At 39.2% G+C, this 24,674-nt stretch overlaps 1 long non-coding RNA gene and 1 other non-coding gene across 2 annotated transcripts; both read left to right on the top strand.

Annotated features, from left to right (window-relative positions):
• The first annotated feature begins 243 nt into the window (after positions 1 to 243).
• Positions 244 to 15,796, top strand: LOC129529335 (uncharacterized). The gene is made up of 3 exons (XR_010132448.1): positions 244 to 2,915; positions 10,482 to 10,566; positions 14,521 to 15,796. It is a non-coding gene; the product is annotated as an uncharacterized lncRNA (long non-coding RNA).
• On the top strand, positions 14,591 to 14,701 carry MIR155 (microRNA mir-155). The gene has a single exon (NR_106434.1). It is a non-coding gene; the product is annotated as a microRNA mir-155 (primary transcript).
• Positions 15,797 to 24,674: the final 8,878 nt, after the last annotated feature.

The raw sequence follows: 24,674 nt of genomic DNA on the forward strand, positions 1-24,674 counted from the left end.
GGCAGGTGGCCAGCTCTTACTTTCTCAAGCTATCCATTTGGAGCAGGTCCTTTTTTTTTTTTTTTTTGAGACAGTCTCGCTCACATTCCAGGCTGGAATGCAGTGGCATGATCTTGGCTCACCGCAAACTCCGCCTCCCGCATTCATGCCATTCTCCTGCCTCAGCCTCCAGAGTAGCTGGGACTACAGGTGCCCGCCATCATGCCCGGCTAATTTTTTTTTCTTTTTTGTATTTTTAGTAGATTCAGGGTTTCACCATTCTAGCCAGGATGGTCTCGATCTCCTGACCTCATGATCCAGTCACCTCAGCCTCCCAAAGTGCTGGGATTACAGGCATGAGCCACCGCGCCTGGCCTGGAGCAGGTACTTTTTATCCATCACCTTATTTAATCATCATATCCCTCTTAGTCTGCTAGGGTTGCCATAAGAAAATACCATAGACTGGGTGGCTGATACAACAACAATTTATTTTCTCACATTCTGGAGGCTAGAAAGTTCCAGATCAAGGTCCTGCAGGGTTCGGTTTCTGGTGAGGACTGTCTTCCTGGCTTACAGGAAACCACCATCCCATTGTGTGCTCACATGACCTCTGCTTTGACTGATCTCTGAAAGGGAATTCTGGTGTCTCTTCCTCTTCTCATAAGGGCACTAGCTCTATGGGATTAGGGATCCACCCTTTTGACCTCATTTAACCTTTATCACCTCCTCACAGGCCCTATCTCCAAATGGGGATAACATTGGGGATCAGGGCTTCAACATATAAAGTTGAAGAGAACATGATTCAGTCTATAGTAATCCCTGATGGGAGACATCATTATTGTCATTTATAGGAAGCTGAGACATAAAAAGTTTAACCTTCAGATTCCACAGCTAGAATTAGTGTAAAATGCAGGTGTATTTGACTCCTAAAACCCATTTCTCCATCCACTATTCTGGGTGTCTCAAACTGGGACCTAAAATGTGGAGGTTTGCACATGACCTGAAATTACTTCCACCACTGGGAGAAGGGAGGATTGAGCAATTTCCTGTTTCTATTAAAGTGAATTATACAAACTTGTCATTCTGGGGATGAAAGGTCACCCTAGAATTGCCTATGGGCAATTTCTTATAGTTCAACCTAGAATGAGAAATGGGAAATTCAGAAAGGCATTGTAAGCATCTGTAACCAGCGGAGGGACGTGCCCCACCTGGGTGGGGACCATGCATCCTTGCCACATGCCCCACTGCACAACTTCCCCAGCTCCTCGATGTCACATGGATCTGGAAAGCAGGGAGACTGGACTACGGAGCCAGCCCTCCAGGGTTGGAACTGAGTTTGAATCTCAGCTTGACTACTTACTGGGATCTAAGGTAACATGTTTAATCTCTCTGTGCTCAGTTTCCTCATCTGGAAATACAGACTATAATGCTCCTCCCTCATATGATCATAGTGAGGACTGAAAGAGTTAATGCATATAAGGAGTGTTAGGACAGGATCTGGCACATGGTAAATGCTTTATAAGTGTTAGTTGTTATCATCATGATTATTCTTGTTTGAATTATAAGAGAAAAAGTATGTATCTTAAGAATAGAGGCTTTTAAAATGCTCCCAAGTTCCTTAACCAACCTGAGCCATCTGTAAATTAAGTACTATGGGATTTCCAGCTCTGATATGTATTCTGACATGTAACTGGCATCAGTTTAATACAAACTATTCTAAAATGTCTTGTGCCCTTGACAGGGAGGTCCAAGTACTGGATACTTGCAATGCAATCCAGCAGTGGCCCCGTCTTTCTTACAAAAAGGCCCCAGTCACATGTTGATGAGGCTAGATCTATTCCTGTCCTCCTTCTCTTCCTCATATTTCCTTCTTCTTCTTCAAGTCTAAACGTTTATTGAACTGAGACCCATGAATGAGTTACTCGACTAGGCTTGTAGGATAAACTTGCCAGGCTTTAGATCTATTTGTTCCTTTCCATCCCCCAAAATCAAATGGCTGCTCCAGGAAAATGTTCCCCTTGTGGCAGGGTCCGGGAGAAAAGAGAGAGGCGACAAAACCAAAAATTAAAACGACCGAAGTCCCATATGCTCCAGGAATATGTCCTGGAGATGGGAGTGGAGGGCAGGGGGAGAATGTTGTTCAGGTCAAAATTCTTGAAGTTTTAAGTCCTATATCTTGACATCCCGAGTATAAATGCGGGTACCAGACACAGTACAAACGTTCTCAAAGCCCAGTTACGTATTCCAAACCAAACGCGGGCTCTTGAAGGGTGATGAGGTAGGGATGAAATCCAGGATCGCCTGAAGACCATTTCTTCCTCTCTTAGGGACCTGCTGGTCTCCAGCTGATTCGGTCCAGGAGGAAAAACCTCCCACTTGCTCCTCTCGGGCTTCCTGCAAGGAGAGAGTAGAGACACTCCTGCCACCCAGTTGCAAGAAGTCGCCACTTCCCCCTCCAGCCGACTGAAAGTTCGGGCGACGTCTGGGCGGTCATTTGAAGCCGTTTCCTTTTCTTTAAGAACAAAGGTTGGAGCCCAAGCCTTGCGGCGCGGTGCAGGAAAGTACACGGCGTGTGTTGAGAGAAAAAAACACACACACGCAATGACCCACGAGAAAGGGAAAGGGGAAAACACCAACTACCCGGGCGCTGGGCTTTTTCGACTTTTCCTTTAAAAAGAAAAAAGTTTTTCAAGCTGTAGGTTCCAAGAACAGGCAGGAGGGGGGAGAAGGGGGGGGGTTGCAGAAAAGGCGCCTGGTCGGTTATGAGTCACAAGTGACTTATAAAAGGGTCGCACGTTCGCAGGCGCGGGCTTCCTGTGCGCGGCCGAGCCCGGGCCCAGCGCCGCCTGCAGCCTCGGGAAGGGAGCGGATCGCGGAGCCCCGAGCCGCCCGCAGAGCAAGCGCGGGGAACCAAGGAGACGCTCCTGGCACTGCAGGTACGCCGACTTCAGTCTCGCGCTCCCGCCCGCCTTTCCTCTCTTGAACGTGGCAGGGACGCCGGGGGACCTCGGTGCGAGGGTCACCGCCGGGTTAACTGGCGAGGCAAGGCGGGGGCAGCGCGCACGTGGCCGTGGAGCCCGGCCCGGTCCCGCGCGCGCCTGCGGGTGCCCCCTGGGGACTCAGTGGTGTCGCCTCGCCCGGGACCAGAGATTGCGCTGGATGGATTCCCGCGGGCAGAGGCAGGGGGAAGGAGGGGTGTTCGAAACCTAATACTTGAGCTTCTTTGCAAAGTTTCCTTGGATGGTTGGGGACGTACCTGTATAATGGCCCTGGACCAGCTTCCCTGTTGGAGTGGCCAGAGAAGTGTGTAAAACACACTAGAGGGGCAGGGTGGAAAAAGAGACTGCCTTCAAAACTTGTATCTTTTCTATTTCATTTTGAAAAATAACTACAAATCTATTTTAATTTTACAAAGTTAGACTCATAGCATTTTAGATATCAATGTCTTCATTTAACAGAAGTGAAGATGGAGCAAACGCTCAATCAGCGTCTGTATTTATTCGCTCCTGTTGTGCCAGGGTGCGTTTTTGCCGAGCGGTTGCCTTTCTTTACTCACAAAACCCCCTTGATGTCTGTCCTCCACGTTTTACGAGGGAGAGCCGGATCTTTTGAAGTTTCTATCATCTAAAGCAGGTATATTGGGATGACTATGGATAGAATTTAACCTGAAAATACTGAAGTTGACAGCTGACAAAGATATAAGAATCCAAAGTATGTTAAAAATTAAGGAGCTGAGGCCCACAGAAGTGAAGTTACTTTTCCAGCATCACACAGCAGATCCAGGACCCTGTGTGATTTGAAAAGGCCAAGGTATCTAATGATGCTCATAATTTAGTTTACATTTTGTGTCAAATAGATAAGGTCAAGTGGACATTATGTGTATATTCCAAAGCCAAAATTACTGCTTGTAATATCCATTCATCTCTCCGAAGAAGTAGTGCCTCTTTTATATGGCTTTAACCTAATGTATAATCGAAGTGAATTAGGGCAGCCGGACTTTTAATCACAGGACTGATCTTTTAAAAACGGGTATATGTAAAGTTAATTGCTTATCTATGTGAACAGTAATATACACTATAAAAAGTTTTCAAGGCAACTTCCTGCCTGTGGTTTAATTTGATAGTCACAATGATAGGAAATTGGCAGGGTTAGGTGGTGGTATCTGCATTTTGCCCATGAGGACTTGTGGCTCAGAGAATTTGAGTTTTTTCTAGTAAGGTCACTAGGTCCCTAGTGCACAGCCTGCTTTTAGGTACGGATGTGGGATGGGGGTGTTGGCAGACCACAGGGTTTTGACTCTCAGTTTGGGCTCATTTCCATGACTCCTTGCTGCCTCCCTGATTTCTGTCAAATGACCAAAGCACATTTAGTAATTACTTCTGCTGCAAGGACTACTCCTTATTAGGCTGTGATAAGTAAGTTTCCTCACATAATGGGTCAGCTCACGCCAGCCACAGGACCCAGCTTCCTAACCACACACATTAAGAAAGAGAAAAATTAGCACTGTCTGAGACCTACAACCACTTCAAGGGAGAACAGTGGTGTTTGCACAAATGTCTACTTTTGTTTTAACCTAGTCATGTGTAAAAAGTGTAATTTACTGGTCTTTACCAAAAAAAAAAAACAAAACAGGCATCATAGTCTGCCTGTGCTGGACGCTATGCTAGACACTGGAGAGACAAAGGTGAGCAGGATAGGCACAACCCTACCCTTACAAACCCAGAAAGTTAGAGGAAAGGCCATCAGGACGTTGCTGTGCAATTTGATATCATTTCAATTTTGGTAACATAGATACTTGAACTAATTAGAATGTGCTACAAATTTTGCCATTCTTTACTTTCCATGTGCCAACATGGAAAATTTGTAACCCTCATCTTTAAATACCTCATCTTACCAGTCCTCTATAAATCAAAAAATCTACCCCAAAAAGCCCTAGGTTTTAACTTTTGAAAAGTTTTTTTTTATCAGCTTTTTAGGTCATGACTAAGATCTGCCATTCAATTAAAAGGAATTCTTTCATTTTAGAGTAATAGTTATTAAAATTCTTTATTCCTACCTCCTTGAGAATCTAATGGAAATTTTATATGCTCTTCCCAGAAAATTTTTGTTAATGTGCATCCTCACACACCAATTTGCATTCGATGTCAGCAGGCTAGAGACTTCCTTGAATCTCAGCCATGACCCTCTTCGGGGGTCCACTTTCATAATCAGTATTCTAACCTAGTAGGCATAAATAGCTTGAATAGAGGAAAGTGGTATGTAGACTCTTGCCCTTCACTTGGACTGGGCACCTCTATCACTTGGACTGGGCACAAGCTAGTGCCCTTAACTAGCTGGTGTCTCCATTTTTGTTAGTCATTGGCTATTGCTTAGCTGAAGCTATTGATTTTAACAGCCCTATTGTTTTGATATCAGGCTGCCACTCTGCAGAAGTCTAATACTGGGGAAGGAGCACCAGCCTGAGAACCATGGTTTGTTTCTAGGACCAACTCTGCAGATTTCTGTGCCTCATTTTGCTCATCTCTAAGATGGGTGGTTGATGGGCGGCAGGGACTGAACCATTTCTAAAATCCCTTACACTGATGAAATTCTGTGATTCCAGTGTAACTACCAAGCTCACTTTCATATACCTCCTGAGACACAGCTGGTCTTAGTGAATTTATATCCTCTATGTCCAAAGTAAGTCAAAGTAAGTACCACTATAATTCACTATAGAATGTATTTTTGTCTTTCACTGATCTTACTGGACTCAAAACTGTTACATGTTTCCTTAAATTAGATAGAATTAAAAAATTGTGAAACACTACTTTTCAAGGAAAAATATTACAATTTTAAAAGCCTCTTTTTATCCCACCTCTCAGTAGCTACAACTTTCATATACGAGTTTCATATATATATATGAAAAAATTTTTCTTATCTCAGACTCTTAAGGAAATGCAATGCTTTTAATATGATCACTGCTGTGTAATTCTCATCTGCCCTGAAACACTTGTTCTGTCCATCAATCAATGTATTTGGGTTTACAATATTCAGAGCCTCAAGCAAAACCAGTGCAAAAGCACATCTATCCTCAAATAAGCACATCATATGTCTGAGCAGTTCAGCATCCTCACTCACAAGTCCAAGGCTCTCAGCAATGTGGAAGAAGATGTGATTCCTAAAATTACCACCCTTACACACAGTGACACACTCACCAGAAAGTGAGGCTTAACATAGCTTAAGTGGCTGTAGTTTAAAACAGATTGTGAATATCTGTGCTAATTCTGAGACACAATTAGCAGACATATTAATCAATTAGCACAGATCACTAATATCTGTGCTAATTGTTAGGACAGATTAGCACAGATATTGCTACCTTGTGTGGGTAGACAGGGTTAAGGCACTGGCAGAAGGAAAGATTAGTGAAGAATATCAAATAGCTGATTTAATGAAATTGTGAGGCCGATGTTTGGATAAGGTGAAACAGTGCCCTACAATGACATTTATGCCTGTTCTCCATAAACAAGAGTGTTCTACACAAATTATAAGTTCCTGGCTGTCTTAACAAAATGCTATGGTCCTTTATATGCTCACACAAATAATGGTTCCAAGCATGGGAAACAGGTGCCAGATTGCCCAGGTAGGCATCCCAGCAGCATGCTCCTTAGCCACTGATTAACCTTGTGCAAGTTACTTCACCTGCCTGTGCCTCAAGGCCCCTGTGTTTCAATGGGGAGGGTGTGAATACTCATCCCTAAGGTTGTGAGGAGGAATAACTGAGTTAGTATACGTCAAACACTTAGGCGCTTGGCACAGAGGGAGCCTGTGTAAGTGTTTGCTATTATTTTGTTTCAGTAGATGATCTTGTGTATTATAAGAAATCAATTTGGAAGGTGAGATACAAATGCAGTCTGAGAAAGTAAAGACGTTTTAAAGACATTTTACTGTGTCATGAATTTTCAGAGACCACACTGACACAGTAAAAAGTTATTTGGTTTTTAGAATTTTTGTTTCAGAATGCATATCCTTCTCCTTAACCAAAAGAAAAACTACTAAAATACTTCTGAAAATTATTTCCAAGCAAACATTTTGGTGTACCTTTTAGCAGTTACTTTATGACTTAAAGATTAGGATAAACAAAATAATTATTTTAACTTGGCTTTTACCTGCTTGTAGATAACCTCTAATTTATATAATGGTTCAATTATACAGTGGTAAATGTATCTGGGCTTGTTCTTTTAAAATAGCAAGTGTAACATGTGATAGATGTAGGGTACTTACAAAGTACTCACCAAGCATTGATGACTGATGTCATTAGTATCACGGCTAACATTCACTGAGCCCTGATTATGAGGTTGGCACCCAACTAAATGTTTTGCATTGTCACTTCATCTTCACAAAGACTTTTTGAATAGGCTATTCTTTATCTCCATTTTCAGAGAAGCAACTAAGCCCTAAAGAGGTTTATTAACTTGCCAAATACCACACAGCTAGTAACACTGGTGGGGTCTGGAATGGAACCCAGGCAAGCTGAAAAACGACACAACAATGAACACTCCTACTTTTCAATTCGATTTGCTAATTGTTAATATTTGCCACATTGGCTTATCTCTCTGTATCCCTACCCATCTCTCTCTCTCTCTGTCTATATCTATATGCAAACCTGGCATCTAACTTCTAAATGCTTGAGCACGGATCTCCTAAGAACAAGTACATGGTTCTATGCAAGGAAAACACATGATTATGACATCCAAGAGTGATTTTAAAAATCAAGGATGAAACTTAATTTTTACCCACAAGTCCAGATGATGATTTCTACCAGTATTCTCCAGCTTTACTCTGTTTCTTATACTTGACAGACTGAGCTCCAAGCCTGGAATCTTCTAAAAAGGGTCCACTGCCAATCTGGAATGCCAACAAATCTTATTAATATACCTCCACATTTGTAAGCTTCTACTAAATTCTCCAAGAACCTGCATATCAGTTAAGTCCTGAAATGCTCCAGTGCCAAATAAAAGCCCACTGTGCAGATAGAAATGCTTTTGGTGACTCTCAAACATTTATTCAAAGGTATTTAGTGAGTATCTGTCAGCTGTATATCCAGCACTGAGGGAAGACTCAGTCTCTGCCATCACATATACCTCAGCACTAAGAAAAGACACATGAAATAATTACCATCCAGTGTGATAAGTGCTCTGACAGAGGATGGAGAGAGGACTAGTCACCTTGGGGAAGACAGAGAAGCAGGGTCCCACCAGGAGATGAGGAGAAACCAGCCTCCAGGAGCGCGCTATCTGAGAGGGCAAGAGAAGGAAGGCAAAGAGGACGGGTCCACACTTGAACAACTTGAAGTAGGTGTATCTAGTGCCTAAGAGTGTGTATGGTGACATCTTGTGGAGCAGCGAACATGACCCTCATTTGGTTTGTTAAAGCATTGGGTCAAATGCCACGGGAATGTAACAGGTAAATGGTCTTTGCCTTATAACACAGGGTATCCCATCCGTGTAAGACAATGAATTTTTAAAAAGGCAAAACCAAACCTTTTGTTTACATCATTTGCCTTAAATAGTTCTTAGTACACAAATTCTTCCTTGCTTGGGGCCATTATGGTGTGTGGAAGTAGAAAAAGATAAACTGTAGCTTACAGAAATAGAAAAGCAATTTTTTCCTGTGATAGAGGCATATGGATACAAAAAACAAACAGGTAACACATAATAAGTTCCAAATGAGGCATTTTGTTGAAATTTAGTGTTGAGCATAAACAGTGAACTCAAATGCACAGAGGAGGCCTCATGGAAGGGTGACAAAACACTCCAGAGCAATAACAGCTACCCTATTTTCTGTTCCCTGGGAGTAGGGAGAAAAGACATCAAAATCAAATTATAAATTTAAAAAAGTATTAAAATTCTCTTATGGAAATATATTAAGAAGTTTGTTAGGCAAATGGAAAACGTTTTGTGGAAACAAGAAATAAGAAAGAATGGCCATCACTTAAAGCAACAGAATGTATCTCTCCCACTAGCTCTCCCCTCCCTACCCACAGCTTTATTCACATTTGTTCTATAACATTTCAGCACAGTTCAGACCTTCCGCTGAGCTAGTGTGAGGTCAGGATGTTGAGGAAGCGAGTCCCTGCAGTCAGACTCCAGCTGGCTGTCGTCCTGCTTCTGCTTATTCCACAGAATGAGTCTGGTGGGGGAGAGGAAATTCCTAACCTGTTTTTTTTTTTACACATCTTCATCAGAAAAGTGAAAACACTAATTGCTGTCCATAATAAAACTACTGGGAAGGTTACTTAGCTTGTAAGTAAGTTCCACAAAGCCATTTCAGTAAAAGCTTCCTGGTTCTAAAATTGGGAAAAGCAGGATAATCCTCTAAGGCTGACATTCTTTCTCTTTTGTGCATTTACAACTAAACGGTCACTGATACACATTTCCACAGTGACCCTGCAATATCCACATTGGCTTTCTTCTAAGACACTTCAAAAATACATCACACCTTTATGTGTTAAATATCACAATTGGCATATATGTTTAAAAACATTTATTTTCTTAATTCTCAAAATACAGAAAAGAATGTTATGCTATTGTGTGCACAAACTGCTGTTTTCAATAAGGAGCTCTTAATTTAGAAAGTTGCTATTTTTCAATAAAGAGCTGTCAATTAGAAATATCAAGAAGTGATGTTAAGTTTTTATGGAAATAAATAAAATATCATGACATGAAAAGTTTATAATTTTTCCCCCAGCAATGGCTTACTCAGGGAATTTTTCTTATATCTAAAGTTAATGATCTGAAAAGTGGTAATCTTATCATTCACCAAGATTTCAGGATATAAGTTATTCCTACAGAACAATCCATTTTTACCTTTAAAGATGAGTTTGTGTACTTCAGAAGACGTGACGCCAGTTGGCCACCATCTCGATCAGTAGTAAGTCACACCATCAATCCCTTGTTAATGATGGAACTCATGTGAAGTCAAGAGGAAACATAATACTCTTTACCTCATTCCCTGGTAGCAGAGAAGTTGACTCATCTTTAATGTCAGTTATTGAGATGTAACACAGAATCATATTCTACAGAAAATATGTGATAAACTTTACACAAATGAATACACTTTAGAAAGGCAGTCATTTGGATTTTCTTTTTGTCAGAGAACATTGCAAGTCTTCAAGAAGAATTTCTGAGAAATTAAACACTTTATATGACATTTTACAGCATGTAGAGAGGTTGAAACTCAGAGAACTAAAACTCAGATGATAGTCTAAATACTTAATTTGTTGCTGCTTTATGCTGGACATGAAAAGTGTGAGCTTAAATTATAAATAAAAAACTATTGAGCTATCAAACTATTTGGGGTACATCCTTATCTTTCCTCTAAATTACTCTTTATTCCCATTAAAATCCACCTATCCCGGGTCCTCTCTCCTCAGCCCTTCACCTCTGCTTTCAAAGATGACTAACTAACCTAATAAACACATCTAAGGTGATGTGTCAACTTCAACCCCAACCCTTTTTCCCCAGATAACTTGTCTGCATTTCAAGAACAACCTACCAGAGACCTTAGCTGTCACCTTGGCTCTCCCACCCAATGGAGATGGCTCTAATGGTAAGGAATTCTATCTTAAGTAAAAGGGAAGGGAAACACGCTGACAGATGCAGTTTTTATAGAGGCAGGTCATGGGGGCACCAAGTTGGCAGCCACTTTCAACTTTTGATTCTACCTCAAAAGGTAACCAAGAAATCGTTGTTATTCTAAAGATTATGACAAGTCCAAAGTTTCACAGAATCCTGATTTTTATACACTTGCATTAATCACTGCTTACTTCCATGATGTAAACCAAAACTGCAGCGGCAGAATATAGAGAATCAGAATAAATTCTGATAGAAAAGCCAGATACTGTTTCCACATATACAAGTATATGCTAATTGCTTTTAGCAAACTGATCCAAATAGGAATCAACATTATTCCATCTTAATGATTATGTTTTTGATTGGTACACATAAATGTTAAAGTGGGAAAATATGCAGAGAAAGTTACCTAAACTAAATCACTTTAATTTTCAACAACATAATTACATTCCATTTCACCTACTAAAATGGCTTTGGACCTAGAATTTGTATTGCTACATCAATATAAGATAACTTTCAGTAAAAATAGATGTACAGTTGATTTGTAACAACAAATTAATAGTTTTAAATTATTTGTATATTTCAGGGTAAATAAAATTAGAGCTATCCCACAATTGCTTTGGTTATGAAATTCGACCACTGTAACTTTTTTTAAAGAAAACTTTATGGTGTGCAGTTCCTTTGGTATGCAAATATTAAATGGTTGGTGCTGAGAATAAGCAGCAATATAGAAATATATATAATTGTAGAAGAATATAACCTATGATTTAGACATAAAATTAGATCCTTACAAGATAAAGAGTTATGGAGATGGATGATAATGATAGTCGTAGAACATTATGACTAAGTGTTTAATATAGCTGACCTGTACACTTAAAAATGGTGAAGATATTAAACTTACATTCTGTTTACATTACATATTTCACCACAATAAAAAATTTTTGAAGGAAAACCAGAACTTTAATGACAAACTTAGGACATATTATGCTCTGAATATATAGTTTTGATAACGTCTTTCCGGCAAATCAACAAGGTAAGAATAAAAGGATATTCTGAAATCTTTTTTTTTCTTTGGAGACAGAGTCTTGCTCTGTTGCCCAGGCTGGAGTGCAGTGGCACAATCTCGGCTCACTACAACCTTCTGCCTCCCAGGTTCAAGTGATTCTCCTGCCTCAGCCTCCTGAGTAGCTGGGATTATAGGTGTGCGCCACCTCGCCTAGCTAATTTTTTTGTATTTTTAGTAGAGACGGGGTTTTACCATGTTGGTCAGGCTGGTCTCGAACTCCTGACCTCATGATCCGCCCACCTCGGCCTCCCAAAATGCTAGGATTACAGGCATGAGACACCGCACCCAGCCAGATATTCTTAAATCTTATGCTCACACTTCACCCCCCCAAAAAAATTGTCCTTCAGGAAAGCATAATTTAAGGAAAAATTTCCCAAAGTGCCACCTTCAGCTTCATAATTACTACCAGAGGAAGAATTGCCTGTCATATAATGAAAGATACTTGGTGTTATCATTAATCTAGTATACATAGTGCTTCCTCTTGGTAGATTTTTACCTACTGTGAGAAGGAATGATTTTGATACTCAGACAGTGTGTAGTAATTTGTTAAGAACATTTAACTTGGAACCTATGCTACACAGTAAAACTTATACTGACAATGGATATTTCATGTGGTAGGCCTAAGAAGTATTGTGGAGTGAGGGGACTGGAAGTATATCTGCAGAACTACCTAGTCAAAGACCCCAATCTAATTTCTAATGTATAATTCATATAAATTCCTCTTGCATTGCTATACATTAAACATTATGCTTGTCACATTCTTACTTGCTTAGCACTGTCACTATTGATTGTCAGGCCTATAATTGTGTATAATTCTTCCCCTGCCACTTTACCAGCTGGTGGCCACACCGATTCCAGAAAGAACTACTTCATTTCTTATTACCTCATGAAAGCACCCTCTGCCCAGTGCCTTGGCTAATAGACTGGCCTTTGTTGTCTACAACCACTAATTCCCACTCAGGCATATAGCAATTCTGTTGTTGGTTGCTTAGCCCAGTCAAAAACACTGGAAGTGGACACAGACTCCACACTGATGAATGAATGACCTTCTAGTCATTCTAATGTCCTTAAAAGTCTACTATTTTTAAATTGTAGAATATATATATATATATATTCTGGGATATTTCTCCTTTATTCTGTTCATTAATGTTTTTCATCTATCATTGTGTTTTAAATATGACCTAAGGTTCTATAGTATATTTAGACAAACTTCTCATTTCTCTGCAGTGTTAGGAATTCATCATGCCTGTATGACAAGGTTGTGTTTGAGAACAAAAGGGGACCTGTGTGACATGTTTTATTTCAATATACATTTAGAGTTTGAACAAATAAAAAAAGCTATTAGAATTTTTAATATATATAACACATTATCAAAAACACTGTCACTTTTCTGAGTGCTCTAATCTGGCAATTCATATGTATATTTAAAAAGAGGGAAAAAGCTAATTAGTATACTAAATATATTTATTTTAATACCTGTGCTCATATGTTATCTTTAAAGAACAAGAATAAAATTTATGGGTAGAATAGTATGCCAGCAATTTACCTTCAATACAAATTAAACACATCTTTTAAGAAAAGGGTGAGTTATACGGGCTGGGGTGGCACTAACACTACATTATTAATATGTATTTATTGAGCATTTACTGTGTCCAGGACCCTGTAAGGGGGAAAAAAAGTCCTTGTTTTTACAATCTTTATTGACTGAAATTCTGTAAAATGAATTGAATTCCTGAAGTGACATCATTTAACCCAAATTTTTTCATCATCAACTAATTCATCTCAGAAAACAGTAAAGTTTAAAAAAAAATACTATCAGTAAGAATGATATATTTCCTTGGTTTGGAAATTTCCAAACCACGATATTCTGCCCCGTCAAAATATATTCACTGGGGAATTTTTTACTTCATACGTTTCTTTTGAACTTAGTCACATTTTTATATCTAGCTGGTTTCATTATTAAATAAAAGAAAAGGTGATTCCCCTCTTGTACTGCAGGAGACCACATACTTGAATGATACTCTAACTTCTAGGTTCTGTTATAGTAACACTGAAATCAGAAACCTGTGGGAGAAATGTCACTTTATCTGAGAGAGTAAAATCAGACTCTAAAAGGAAGTAGCAAATTCATCTTGTTCTTTTTTTTAATCAACCCTCTGCCTAAGACAAGTAGTTTGAAACACAGAGGACTCTTTAAGTCATACTTCCTTCATGTAGTCAAAACCAAAGCCACTGGGTAGTGCTTTCCCCAAAGGAATCTCTAAATAGTAGACGGGGACATTTTCAGATAGATTCGTTTGTAGGCAAACCTCCACTGCTTGTATCACATTTCCTGAAAGAATAAAGGTAAAACTTCAACTATGTATTACAGAAAGAAAAATTCAGCCTGAACCCTACCCTTATAAAACAGGTTAATTGCGTTTTAATTTTCATAAATCATAAAGGACTATTTTGAACATTTGGGCCTTTAATTGTCTAGCTCCTAGATGAAGTACAAATCAGAAAAAAAAAAAACTGTACTGTGTCAGAATGCAAGCTTTCCTCCTTGCATTTTGGCATTTGAAAACTCCGAAGAGCGGTTTTTGTTTTTTATTTAAAGAAGATGATACATATGTGTACCCGATTCAAAACTAGAGAATAGAATTTAAAACATAATTTTCAAAGTCTTCAAATATGCCTAAAGGTAACAATGTCATCTTGTAATTGCCAATTTCTCTACCACTTTCAAAAAATTACTTCCAAAGATTTAATGAGCTCCTTCCTTTCAACAGAAAATGGACTATTTTCCTTTCAGATTTACTATATGCTGTCACTCCAGCTTTATAACCGCATGTGCATACACAAACATTTCTTTCTCTCTTGCAGGTGGCACAAACCAGGAAGGGGAAATCTGTGGTTTAAATTCTTTATGCCTCATCCTCTGAGTGCTGAAGGCTTGCTGTAGGCTGTATGCTGTTAATGCTAATCGTGATAGGGGTTTTTGCCTCCAACTGACTCCTACATATTAGCATTAACAGGGTATGATGCCTGTTACTAGCATTCACATGGAACAAATTGCTGCCGTGGGAGGATGACAAAGAAGCATGAGTCACCCTGCTGGATAAACTTAGACTTCAGGCTTTATCATTTTTCAATCTGTTAATCATAATCTGGTCACTGGGATGTTCAACCTTAAACTAAGTTTTGAAAGTAAGGTTATTTAAAAGATTTATCAGTAGTATCCTAAATGCAAACATTTTCATTTAAATGTCAAGCCCATGTTTGTTTTTATCATTAACAGAAAATATATTCATGTCATTCTTAATTGCAGGTTTTGGCTTGTTCATTATAATGTTCATAAACACCTTTGATTCAACTGTTAGAAATGTGGGCTAAACACAAATTTCTATAATATTTTTGTAGTTAAAAATTAGAAGGACTACTAACCTCCAGTTATATCATGGATTGTCTGGCAACATTTTTTAAAAGATTTAGAAACTGGTACTTTCCCCCAGGTAACGATTTTCTGTTCAGGCAACTTCAGTTTAAAATTAATACTTTTATTTGACTCTTAAAGGGAAACTGAAAGGCTATGAAGCTGAATTTTTTAAATGAAATATTTTTAACAATTAGCAGGGTAAATAACATCTGACAGCTAATGAGATATTTTTTCCATACAAGATAAAAAGATTTAATCAAAAAATTTCATATTTGAAATGAAGTCCCAAATCTAGGTTCAAGTTCAATAGCTTAGCCACATAATATGATTGTGCGAGCAGAGAATCTACCTTTCCACTTCTAAGCCTGTTTCTTCTTCCATAAAATGGGGATAATACTTTACAAGGTTGTTGTGAGGCTTAGATGAGATAGAGAATTATTCCATAAGATAATCAAGTGCTACATTAATGTTATAGTTAGATTAATCCAAGAACTAGTCACCCTACTTTATTAGAGAAGAGAAAAGCTAATGATTTGATTTGCAGAATTTTTAAGGTTTGGATTTCTATGCAGTTTTTCTAAATAACCATCACTTACAAATATGTAACCAAACATAATTGTTAGTATATTTAATGTAAACTTGTTTAAACAACTCTTCTCAACATTTTGTCCAGGTTATTCACTGTAACCAAATAAATCTGAGTCTTTAGTTGATTTAAAGTAATTTTTATGGCCCATTTTCTTTTGCAAAGTACAAATTATAATTTCAGAAGCTATCTGCCAAAAAAAGACAATGGAAGAAAATTAGGAGGACACTAAAGGGAACATTCCTGACTCCTAGGACACAGTATTCTCATGTAAGAATGCCCATTTGGCTTTGCCCCACTTTCTGTTCAAGTTGTATGTGCTGCCAAGACAAATTTCTTCTCCTCACTTTCTGTTCAAGTTGTATGTGCTGCCAACACAAATTTCTTCTCCTAACCCCTGGAATGAGCTTGTGGCTCCACGGAGCTCCCATGTAGGTAGAACAACACATTCAAGAGTGTTTCTTCAGGCCAGGCACAGTGGCTCACGCCTATAATTCCAACACTTTGAGAGGCCAAGGCGGGTGGATCACTTGAGGTCAGGAGTTCTACACCACCCTGGCCAACATAGTGAAACCTCGTCTCTACTAAAAATACAAAAATTAGCTAGGCATGATTGTGCGTGCCTGTAATCCCAGATACTCAGGAGGCTGGGGCAGAAGAATCACTTGAACCCAGGAGGTGGAGTTCACAGTGAACGAAGATCGTGCCACTGCCCTCCAGCCTGGGTGACAGAGTGAGACTCCATCTCAAAAAAAAAAAAAAAAAGTGTCTTTTCAATTCATTTTATCTGCCACTGTATATCTACAAGAGGACTCCTTGCTTTGAGTCCCAGTTCTTCAAAATCCTGCTTGCTGCCTAAAGACACAAAGTCATAGAACATTAGGACTGGAATAAACTATTGTAGTATAACCTTCCTGCTGTTACAATAAAAAGCTATAAACATTACAAAGGCACTTAAAGAAAAGCTGTGCTGGGAAATGCCTTATTTGAAGAGCATTTGAGTACACTCACATGAAGCTTAGGAAAGTTACTTAATCTTCCTCTAAGCCTCAATTTCTTCATCAATAAAATGATGAATATATTTCATGTTTCATAAGATGTAGGCTTAAATGAAATCATGCATGTGAAAAGCACAATGTCTATTATGCATTAAGTGTTAAACACAAACTTTCAAACTTTTACATTTCAGTCATTTAAATCAAATGATCTACCATAGCAGATCTCCCCAGACACTCTAGCTCCAAACTAACTATAATCCCATGGTGACGACCCAAAGAACCAGGGTTCCTGGGTTTTCTCTCACGCCCAGCCCACCTAGGCTTCTGACTGCCTATCTCCTCATCTTAGAGGGATTCCTCCTGACCAGTCATTACAAAAATTCTTGGAGCATGAGCAAGACTGAGTCTGTGTTTGGATTGGAGGAAGGGGTAAGTAACAAGGTATATATATGTATGTGTGTGTGTGTGTGCGCGTGTGTTTAAGTTACAAACTAAGGATGGTTTTTAAAAATTGCAAAATGTTAAGAGATTTATCTAGGATCTGACCCACTTCCCCAGAAATTTACGGAATTCAAGACCAAGCCTTTCGTATTCACTGTCATCAGTTAGATGGACCCAGTAGCTAAAAAATTAAGGAGAAAAAAAAAGAGGAATATGAGGAAAAAAGTCAAGTCAGAGGACTGAAGAATCTATACAGAACATAGAATATTAGAAATTTTCTGAAAATAGATGATAGCAAATACCTCAAGAAAGTGAGGAAACGTGAAAAGGGAGCTTAAAGAAAAATAATAGAGTCCATACATGGGACACAAGCACAAAAAGCTGACTGAGCATGTGGTTCTCTACTAATAATAACTGGAAAACAGTGAAACTAGCAGGAAAAACTTGCACATAAGAGTTTAACTTTCCACTTTGGGTTTCAAATTCTCCCATAGCAATAAGAGTAAGTGAAATAATGTTCACATAAGGATTTTTTTTTCTATTACTGTAGTGTTTTGTTATGGTTTGGTTTTGGTTTTTTTTTTTTTTTTTTTTTGAGACGGAATCTTGCTTTGTCGCCCAGGCTGGAGTGCAGTGGCGCGATCTCGGCTCACTGCAAGCTCCACCTCCCGGGTTCACGCCATTCTCCTGCCTCAGCCTCCCGAGTAGCTGGGACTACAGGCGCCCACTACCACGCCCGGCTAATTTTTTGTATTTTTAGTAGAGACGGGGTTTCACCGTGTTAGCCAGGATGGTCTCGATCTCCTGACCTCGTGATCCGCCCGCCTCGGCCTCCCAAAGTGCTGGGATTACAGGCGTGAGCCACCGCGCCTGGCCGGTTTTTTTTTTTGAGACAAAGTCTCGCTCTTGTCCCCCAGTCTGGAGTGCAATGGCATGATCTTGGCTCACTGCAACCTCCGCCTCCCGGGTTCAAGTGATTCTCCTGCCTCAGCCTCCTGAGTGGCTGGGATTACAGGTGCATACCACCACGCCCAGCTAATTTTTTGTATTTTAAGTAGAGACGGGGTTTCACCATGTTGGCCAGGCTGGTCTCGAACTCCTGACCTCAGGTGATCCATCCATCTCAGCCTCCCAAAGTGCTGGGATTGCAGGTGTCAGCCACCACACCCGGCCTGTTACTGTAGTGTTTTAACAAATCTAAGTGTACTAGTATTAGTCTTCATTCATCTAAGACATACAAGTACTGGAATTTTTTAGGTGGGTTCCTCAAATGTCATCACAATGCTGTCTTCTCTATATTCAGTCACTCTTCCGCCCTTCTCTGTAATCTCAGGGATTTCCCAGTTCACTAGCACTTAACATAGTATATCCTTATTTACTTTGGGGTATAAATGACTGCAAGAGAAGAAGTGATATCCTTGAAGGATGAAACACCATCTTGCATATTCATATCCCTTTCAAATGTTTACTGACTTAATCACACCATTAGTTTTCTAAGTCCAAGTCTAAAAACAGAAATGAGTTTAAATACAGTGAACATTTCATTTTCACTATACCACTAAGCTGAAAGAAATGATTTTTGGTAAATAAAAGTTCATCACAGTGAAAAGTTCTACATATAACTGAAGATCAAAGGATTCTCACCTGGGAAGCTTGTCAAAATGCATGTTCCCAAGCTCCCAGGCTCCCACTCCCAGAGATTCTAATACTGCAATGGAGCTGAGGACACTACATTTTTAACAGGCTGACCAGGTAGTTCAGATTCAGGTGGTTCCTAAACCAACTCTGAGGAAGTAGTGGTTTTATATACGATGCTACTGTTGATGTGGCTACTAGGAATGGTGCTCAGCAGAAATCCTGCAACATATGGATCTGTTTACACACTATTCACCGTGTAATGAGAGTCTGCAACATAGGCTAAGTGATAAGAGATGTCTTGTGGTTGACCTCTCTGGAGATAAGCAGCAATGAAATTCCAATGAAGTTTCATCATCTCTCATCACCAAAACCATCCTAACCACCTCAATAAAATACACCTGACTTCCCCTGCTCCCCTGACCCACCACCCCAAAACCAGCTGCCCTATGTTCTACCACAAGCTGCAACCAACCAATGACCTGATACTAACCCCAATCTATCAGCTGCTGCCTAGTGCAACAGAGAGGGAAAGTCAATGAGAAGGAATTGGGTGCCAGTTCTTGCTTTGCAAGGAGTGGGTTGACTAAGGAGACAGCCACAAATGTCACTGCCATCCCATCTCACCCTCTCACCTGTGCTGCAAGGCTTCAACAATCATACCCAGTCTCCACTTAGGAAAATTCTGTCCTTTCTCAAATGCTGGCAGCTCAGCAATGTGCTCCCTTAACCCAGGCCAAGCACATAGTAAAAGAACTCCAAAAAGGGTTACAGCCAGAAGTGATCTTTCTCCTCCATACTCCCAAAGCAGATTATAGCTCCTCCATAAACGTGCTTCGCATTGTGCCCCACGTTTGGCTTGTTACTTGTGTATACATTATCGTCTCTTCTAGATTGAGCTTCTGTAGGAAAGGAGAATCCTTTTTAATTTTTTGGTATTACACCCAGCTCAGGACCTTGCTCAGTTGCTTAAATTGAATGAGAAAATGTATCCAAGTACCCACTGATGTTGGAAATTCAACTTGTTCTAATATTGAGGACTGCCTATACCCGGCATATGTGTGTCCCAATTTGAGAAATTGTTTTTCAAGTTGACTTGTATGGATTCCTTACAGACGCTCAAGCATCAGTTTGGTTTTCCCTAAATCCTGCAGATCAGGAAGGCAGAATCCATGTTTGCTTTAAGAAATTTCATTACTATAAATATATGAAATATTATAAATATAAAAATTCATATATTATAAATATATGAAATTCTGTCTGCAGAATTTTTTTCTCAACAGGCAATCCTGACATAATAACCAATTTTGAGATGCTTCAAAAATAACACTGCAGTAGTAGCCACTCCTAAAACAAAATATTTCCCCTTTCCTTCAATATATGTAATCACATATAACATATAAAATCTGCTTATTGGATAAATTTATCTTTAAAAGACTATCTATATTTATTAAAAGTTAAAATACATATACTCTTTGACCTGGAATCAAGTACAACAATGTATTTTACAGAGCTACCAGCACACGTGTGGAATTATATATGTACAAGGCTACTAACTGAAGTATTAGTATAGTAACAAAAATTAAAAATCAACCATAAATAGGGAATAAATAATGGTAGACCTATGAATGAAATACTAACTTCTAAAACAGAAAGTAAAAAGAAAGGGAAAATAAGGAAAACTGGATTAATCCAACATATGACAGGAAAGGAGAAAAAATAATGCAAAGAAATGATAATCACAGTAAAGTGAATACAAATTAAAATTTATCTACCAAAAGACAGTAATTCAAAGACTAGATTTAAAAGGAAAATAAGTTTTATGCTATTTACAAAAGACAGACTTAAAACCTAAAAACATAAAAACGCTGAAAGTAATATACCAGGTAAACACTAAAAAAAAAAAAAAAAAAAAAAAAAACTAGTATTAACAATAGAACCTGATTTTCTAAAAAATAGATTAAGAAAACTAGATTAAAGGAGAAAATCATTATTACTGAGATAGAGAGGATCATTACTTAAATGATAAAAAGAAGCAATTTATCAGCACGTTTAAAAATCCCAAACCAGAATACACAGTGCTAACAAAATCATCTTAAAATAAAATAAGCAAATGCTGATTTAGCCATAGGAGAAACCGCCAAATCCACAATCATTTTAGGAGAATGGGTTTAAGAAAGGAAAAAAAAAAAAAAGATTTCTGTATGCTCTTAAGAGAAAATCTAAAAAATAATGACATGAAAAAGTTGAAAGGAATGGAAAAATATGTACCATTAAAAGGAAACCCGACGTATGAATGCCATTATCAGACAAAACAGATTTTTTTTTTTTGAGATGGAGTCTCACTCTGTGGCCCAGGCTGGAGTGCAGTGGCACAATCTCTGCTCACAGCTAGCTCCGCCTCCCAGGTTCATGCCATTCTCTTGCCTCAGCCTCCCAAGTAGCTGGGACTACAGGCGCCCACCACCACACCAGGCTAGTATTTGTATTTTTAGTAGAGACGGGGTTTCATCGTGTTAGCCAGGATGGTCTCAATCTCCTGACCTCGTGATCTGCCCACCTCAGCCTCCCAAAGTGCTGGGATTACAGGCGTGAGCCACCGCGCCCAGCCAGACAAAACAGATTTTAAGACAACTAAGAAGTTAACAAGCTGACCCTACAATAAGCATGAAAATTTTGAAAAAGAATAGGAAAGGAGAACTCACCATAAGAGAAATCGAAACTTGTTATAAAGCTATAGTTGTTAAAACGGTGTTACAGTGGTACATGGACAGATAAATGGACCAATGAAGCAGACCCAGGCACTGAAAGGAACCTTTTATATGACAGCATGGCACAATCAGTAAGAATAGAGAGGAAATAGGCCAGGCACGGTGGCTCATGCCTGTAATCCCAGTACTTTGGGAGGCCGAGGCGGGCAGATCACCTGAGGTCAGGAGTTCGAGACCAGCCTGGCCAACATGGTGAAACCCCGTCTCTACTAAAAATACAAAAATTAGCTGGTCGTGGTGGCAGGCACCTGTAATCCCAGCTACTCAGGAGGCTGAGGCAGGAGAATCGCTTGAACCCGGCTAGCGGAGCCTGCAGTGAGCCGAGATCACGCCATTGCACTCCAGCCTAGGCAACAAGAGTGAAACTCCATCACAAAAAAAAAAAGAAAAAGAGTAGACAGGAAATAAATGGTCCAGAATAACTGCCTATCCTTGTGGAGGAGAGGGTGATTCAAAATTAGGTCCCTTTCCTCACTCTATATGCAAAAAACAAACTTCAAATAAATTATACAATTAAATGTGAAAATCAAGACTTTAAAATAAACAACGCAGTAGGCTGCTTTATAATATCAAGTTAGGGAAGGCTTTCTTAAATTTCATAAACATAAATCATAGAGGAAAAGATGAACTGTCTACCTTAAAATTAAAGACAATATAAACAAAATTAAAAGGTAAGCCAGACAAAAGAAATATTTGTAGTGACAGGGTTTAACTTTTTTTTTTTTTTTTTTTTTTTGAGACGGAATCTCACTCTGTCACCCAGGCTGGAGTGCACTGGTGCAATCTCAGCTCACTGCAACCTCCGCCTCCCAGGTTCAAGCGATTCTTGTGCCTCAGCCTCCCGAGTAGCTGGGATGACAGGTACGTGCCACCACACCCAGCTAATTTTTTGTATTTTTAGCAGAGACGGGGTTCCACCATGTTGGCCAGGCTGGTCTCGAATTCCTGACCTCAGGTGATCCATCCGCCTCGGCCTCCCAAAGTGCTGGGATTACAGGAGTGAGCCACTGCACCTGGCCCACAAGGGTTTAACTTTCTAAAAATATAAAGAACTGGCCATGTGCAATGGCTCACACTTGTAATCCTAGCAGTTTGGGAGGGCAAGGAGAGTGGATCGCTAGAGGCCAGAAGCTGGAGACCAGCCTGGCCAACATGGTGAAACCCCATCTCTACTTTAAAAATATAAAAATTAGTTGGGTGTGGTGGCACTTGCCTATAATCCCAGCTACTTGGCTACTCAGGAGGCCGAGGCGGGGGAATCGCTTGAATCCAGTAGGCAGAGGCTGCAGTGAGCCAAGATCATGCCACTGCACTACAGCTTGGGCAACAGAGTGAGACTTGGTCTCAAAAAAAAAAAAATTTTTTTTATATATATATATAATATATATACACTATTATATATATATATATATATATATACACTATTAATATGAGATGCCCAAAAATCCAATTGTAAAAAAGAGGCAAAGGTTGTAAACTGGTAATTCATAAAAACAAATGAAGAGATGCTTATTGGGACTATATGCTCAGTATTAAGCAAATTAAATGAGATAGGATCGTGCATATTCAACCAACAAAATATCTGAATGTCTGAAAATAATATATGTTAATGAGGGAGTGGAGAAAATGGGAATGCTCATACTGCTGATAGAGAGTAAACTGGTACAACTATTGTGGCAGCCAATTAATATTTAGTAAAGCTGAAGATGCATGGTCCACTGTGGTACAGGCCCTGGAGATATTATCAAATGTGTACACAAAGAAACATGCACAAGGATATTTTCTGCGATACTGTAATACTCAAAAGCCAATGACATCCTCAGTGGTCATCAGTAAGAAAATGAATTGATGATGGGATTAATCATATAATGAAATACTATATAGCAGTTGAAATGAATGTACTCTTTACATGTATCAACATGCTGTACATAAAAAACAATGATGAGCAATAAAAGCAAATTGCAAAAGGATATATATTATGAAACCAATTATGTTTAGTTTTAAAACACAGAGAATACTACGGATTGTAGTAAAAAAAATATAAAATCATGAAGAGTAAGGACAGGTACAAACAGGATAGTGGTTCTTCTTGAGAGGAAGGAAATGACATAACAAGACCTTCAATGGATGTGCAGCTTTTCCTTTATTTAAACACAAAAGGATCTGAAGTAAATAAGGAAAAAGGTTGACAGTGGTTACAATTAAATAGTGGCTGTATGTCAACACTCTTGGTTACAAACAACAGGATCTACACTAGCTAGTTTTAAAAAACAGAATAAAATGGCTCACAAGTCACAGGCGTGGAGGTCAGGACTACGGAGCCCCCAAAAATGCCCATTTTTATACCTTGGAGCAGCTGCGGGGGAAAAACTGCTAAGCAAAGCCTCCACACCTTGCGCCATTACATGGGACCTCTGCCACTGCTGCCTTGAAAACCACATCACTGCTCCGCTCAACAAAATGTATCTCATACTACTCTTGTCTGCAAAGTACTTGCTTCCAGATTTCACACAGGTATGTCTAATTGGTGAGCCCATGCTACCTGTCTGAGCCACAGCTGCAAGGAAGGGCAGGAGATTAAATTTCATTCTTCTACTGGGTAAGGCAAGATCCACAGAGTGGGAAGTTGCCAAAAAGCAGGTGTTCAAACAGTGCTAGCTGCCCAAAAAGCATGAAAAATGCCCACTCAAACAAGAGTTGGTGAAAATATTCTCTCTACTTTTCTGTATGCTCAAATATTTCACAGTTTTTTAAAAGAAAAAATGTTGAAGTATGTAAATTCACAAACAACAAAGGGAATGGAAAAAAAAATCAATAAACAAGAGACGTCAACCAAATTCTAAAAGACAAAAAGCTAAGTGACTAATAAAACACTAGAGAATGTCACTACCTAGAAAACATGTGGAGGAAGTTCCATCAGAGGCAGCCAACCGGCCCAGCTGGGCCTTAGCTCAGAGGTGGCAAAAGTTCATAGATGATAGAAGACAGTAGAGGGATTAGTTAAATCTAAACTAATTAAAAAGAAAGGAATTAATTAAAGGTCTGTAAACAAACTGGTTGAACACTACCCCATCTTCAAATATAGAAGGGCCTAAATCCAGGAAGTGCCCCATGCAAAATATTGAAGGGATCTTTATTATAAAGTAAGTGAAAGAACAGTCTGGGTAAAA

Source organism: Gorilla gorilla, chromosome 22, assembly GCF_029281585.2.
Source record: "Gorilla gorilla gorilla isolate KB3781 chromosome 22, NHGRI_mGorGor1-v2.1_pri, whole genome shotgun sequence".
In the NCBI taxonomy this organism is placed as follows: Eukaryota; Metazoa; Chordata; class Mammalia; order Primates; family Hominidae; genus Gorilla; species Gorilla gorilla.